The sequence below is a fragment of the Pteropus vampyrus genome, unplaced genomic scaffold (genome assembly GCF_000151845.1).
Source record: "Pteropus vampyrus isolate Shadow unplaced genomic scaffold, Pvam_2.0 Scaffold309, whole genome shotgun sequence".
Lineage (NCBI taxonomy): Eukaryota > Metazoa > Chordata > Mammalia > Chiroptera > Pteropodidae > Pteropus > Pteropus vampyrus.
The window spans coordinates 32,438-36,862 of record NW_011889090.1 but is presented as its reverse complement, the minus strand read 5'-3'; the positions used below and the strand labels follow the sequence as shown (position 1 = coordinate 36,862).

The 4,425-nt window shown below is 63.6% G+C and overlaps 1 protein-coding gene across 1 annotated transcript in view; it reads right to left on the bottom strand.

Annotated features, from left to right (window-relative positions):
* TTLL10 (tubulin tyrosine ligase like 10) overlaps positions 1 to 3,369 on the bottom strand; it is a 47,955-nt gene extending 44,586 nt beyond the window's left edge. Inside the window, exon 1 of the mRNA XM_023521633.1 lies at positions 3,302 to 3,369. The gene's annotated coding sequence lies outside the window, so the exon portion shown is untranslated. The remainder of the gene's footprint in view (positions 1 to 3,301) is intronic.
* Between the last annotated feature and the right edge of the window lie 1,056 nt (positions 3,370 to 4,425).

The following is a 4,425-nucleotide window of genomic DNA, read 5'->3' as shown; positions in this document are numbered from 1 at the left end:
CTCAGTCACTGTGTCACCGTGTCACCGAGGGCATCTTCCTTTTGCTTTCTCCGCGGGAGGCACCTCCGTGTGCACGGCGACCATGCTCGCCTCCGTGTAAACGGGCACACGCAGCTGAGTGCGGCCGACCCCAGCCACGCGGTCGGGGTGCTGACTCGACTCCCCAGAACGTATCCAGTCGGCCCTCCACCCACGGCCCGACCGACCACAGGTCAAAGCGTGTTTGCACGTCCCTGGCCTCGGCCCCCCAGCCACGGGTCTAAAACGTTGGTTTTGGTGGAGGGGACCAGGCAGCTCAGAGCCCCTCTGCTCAAGGTTGGAGCCGCTCAAGGTCAGAGCCCTTCAAGATCGCCTGCTGCTGGCAGCCTGTAGCAGGCTTTCCCCGGGTGACTTTGCGGGAAGGAGGCAGCATGTGAACTCGGGGGCCTGTGTCCGTCCCCCGTCACCTGGACCCCTTCCCTGCATGGAACGGCTACACCCAACACCCTGCGGTGGCTGAACCATGTCCCCAGAGGCACATGTGAAGCCCTGGTGCTGGTCCCCTGGGATGTGACTGCATTTTGAAATAGGAAACTGAGTTAAAACAAGGCTGGTAGCCAAGTCCTCATCCGTCTCACTGGTGTCCCGCAGGAGGAGGAGGGCAGGGCATGGGCACACAGCGGGACGACCTGATGAGGCCATCAGGAGCAGCCGGCCCCAGTGACAGCGTCTGAGACATCCGGCCTTCAGGACCCTGCGGGGCTGAACCCCTGTCGCTGGAGCCCCAGCCTGGCGCTGCTGACCAGCTCCCGAGAGGCCCCAGCTCAGCGCACCTCACGCTCAGGCGCCGGCCCTGCTCCGCTCCTAGGACCCACCGGGGACCGACTCCTGCTGCCCGGACAGCTGGCAGCCACCTCCAGGAGTCTGACCGGACGTATGCCGGCTCCCGGCTGCCCAGCGGCGGGCCTGGCCGCAGAGCTCCTCGTGTTTTCCCTGACAATTTACAGGGGCTCCTTGCGTTCTGCTGACTTTGACACTTGTCGCCTGCAGTAGAATATTTTCTCAGATCAATGATTTTCTGGCTGACCTTGCTCGTGGAATATTTTTCTACGTTTGAGTTTTAACTTTGATATCGTAAACGTGACTGTAATGAAGTATGGAAATACGTAAGATTACTGTGTTTCTCCACACAGAGTCTGTGCAAGGAGAAAACTTAAAACTATCACGAACCCCCTCAAAGAGATCAGAGAGACATGGTGACCACGGGAGATTAGAATACTACGGGAACAAACACCCGGAGAACACAGACGACCCTTGGAGAGTCACGTGAGGACAGGGACGACAAGCCGCAGGGCTGGAGGTTGGCGCCAAAGCATCTGAAAGCAGAGTGAAGGCCAGGAGCAGGTGACAGGAAGGCTGTCGGCCATCTTCACGGACGGTCAGAACACAGGGCACCACAGGGAGGCCCCAGAAACGTCCACCGAGAAGAACCAGCGAGTGTCGTGCCCGGATCAGGACTCAGAGTGACGCAGCGTTTACCCGCAGCGTCGGGAGCCGGGGGGCCCTGGGACGAGGCCTCCGCGGTCCGCAGGGAGGATGGCGGCCGTGCCGGGGCCCTGCCACCTGCTGCCACCTGCCGCCACCTGCATGACAGCGGAGCAAAGGCGTTCGGAGCCGCGTGTCTGCCACGCGCCCTCTCAGGAAGCCATGGGGACCGCTGCACCCAAACAAGCAGTGAACGGAGAAGGAGGGGACGTGAGTCCGGGAAAATGCCACGCCGCGGACGCACGGAGCCGCTCTGTGGGGCGGAGGCCCGGGGGACCGCGGGGCCCAGCCCTGCCGCGGGCCCGGGACAGCTGACCGGGACGGGCCAGGCCCAGCTCCTGCAGGGGCCCCCACGACGGCCCTGAGTTTAAATTTAAGCCGCTAGCGAGAGCCTGTGGATGAATTACTCATGAGTTCGGAGAAAACCCAGCAAGCGTGAGGGCCGGGAGGCGATTATTGACCCCTGGGAAAACACACGCGTGCGGGCCGAGGCGGGCTCAGAGCCGGGCCGAAGCTGCGAGTGCCTTTGCCGGAAATGCGGGGGGCCCAAGCGCGTGTGGAAGCAGGGTGGGGTGTGAAGGAAGCGCGCTCCTCGGGGCGAATTCACCGCTGACCCCTAAAACAGAGCCCCCGCGAGCTGCTGTTTAGCCGTGCAGTCCCTCAGATGTGGCAGGCAGCCGGGGGCCGTCGGGACTGCGCACGGACGTGGGGCCGGCAGGAGTGCGGGGGGCGGGAGGGCTGCCGGTTAAGCCTCGTAGAAATGTGTGAGTCAAACGACATACACACGGGTGCAATTCTGATTAAAAATGAAATTAAAGCCTCCCCTGGGGCCTGGGCATCATTTCAGTAATGCTGGAATGCCCTCGACGTGAAGGTCACCGAAAACCTGGCTGTGCCGGGCCTGTTCCCATGATGCTCTCGGGGGTGTCCTTGGTCACCCTTTTTCGATGGCCAGTATTCTGCCACGCCCACTTTTCTGGGTTGTCCCACCCCATGTCCACCTGCCCCGTCCGCACTGTGACCTGACCCCTTTGCCATGTGACCACGCGAGGCCGGACGCCTCTGTCAGCCATCCGTGTCTTAGGCCAGGTCTTGTTCCTTCCGCATCCCCACGTCACCATGACACCCTGGGCTCCGAACCTCGGCAGCGTTGACCTCCGCTTTCCGAGGGACGCGGGTCCCACCCACACCAGCGACGCCTGTGTCCTGCTGAGCGAGCGGCTTGTCTCTCTGGCGAGAGCCTTCCCCACTGCCCCATGGTCAGCTTAGGGCCTTCCCCACAGGAAGCTCCAAACACCCGCAAATGTCACGGGGTCCCAGGTCCTCAACTTCCCCCAGGGGCACCTGTGGGTCACCTCGGGGCGAATTCACCGCTGTGGGACCTCAGGTGGCCCCCTGGCTGGCATGGGCCTGGTAGAGAACCCCAGCTTTCCCAGCTACTTCAAACACCTCCAAATGTCCACATGGCACCATTGCCAGCCACCCCCCAAGAGCAGAGCGTGGCTTTCTGTGAGGCCCCACAAAGGCTCCTGGGCTCTGCCCAAGCCCAAGCCCCGGTGCTCTGGCCTGCACCCCCTGTGGTCCCCGGCACCCGAGTGCCACCGGGACCTCCCGTGGTCCCAGGCACCCGAGTGCCACAGGCACACCCAGAGATCGACTGTGGGCTGGACCGCAGCTCAGAATGGACAGCCGCAAGCCAGCTCTGTCCAGAGCAATGACGGAGCCTCAGACCCCACAGCACAGGCCTCCCCCGGACGCTCCCGTCAGCCTGTCCTACCTGGTCCCATGGGGACGGCCGAGCAGTGGCGGGCGGCTCCTGGGGCGGCCTCCTCGCCCGGCCGCGGAATGTGGTGGAAACCTTTGCCTGGTACAACCGGCCTCCGCGGCACAGCCCAGGAATTCACATTGAATAATTTTTAACTTCTGCTCTGCGAGAAAACCAGGTTTGTGTATCCGTCTGTCGACACAGGGCTGCCGAGGGCTTCTGTTACAGGAGGATCCAGGAGGCCTGCCTGGCGGGGGAGCAGCCAGGAGGCCTGCCCTGGGGGGCTGGGGACAGGGGACAGAAAAGAAAGGTCTAGGTGGGTCAGTCCTCCAGGCCAGTCCTCCTGTCCTGCTGGACAGAGCGAGGCCACTCAGCACCAGCTCCCCCAAAGGTGGAAGTGGCCCCACTATCTGGGCGAGACCCAGAGGACCAGCCTATCCCGCTATTTCTTTTCAACAGCCTCACGTTTCAGGCGCCATCTGCGACCTGCACACCACCCCGCACTCCTGTGGGCAGTTCTGTTCTAATCCTGGGCCGCACGGAGTTCCCGTGGGCCCTGTGGCCACCGTGGGGAGGGGCCAGCCTGGCCAGCCCTGCCCTGAGCGACCGCACACAGAGAGCTGGGAAAGGCCAATCCCCAAGCCAGTTTTCCCTTAGAAAGACCTCCAGCGTCTCCAGCCGTGAGGGAGACGTGATGTGACCTACGCCCTCCGTGCTGGGCGAGGCGGGCGGACCCCACGTCGGAGGGCGCTGGGCCACCATGGGACATGGCATCACCACCCACCGCAGAGCGCGGAGACTGGCCGGCCAAGTGGCTCGCCGTGGTGCTGCCGAGCCAGCTCTGTCCCTGTGTGCTGGAGGGGTTGAGCTTGGGAGGGGCTCTCGTCCAGGCTCACAGTGGGATGAACCCTCGGGGACCTGCATGGGGCAGGACCAGCCCTCTCCACGGTGTCACCGAGAGGTGAGTAAAAGAACACAAGCCAAACCCGGGCAAGGCCACAAGGCCGGGACCCCTGCAGCCTCACGCACAGCTCTGTGGGGATGCCCCCACCCAGGGTCCTCGTCCCCAGCCGGGCCACCGAATCCATGCCGGCCCAGGTCCCACACCCTGCCCTGATGGGGAACGGCCACCCCCG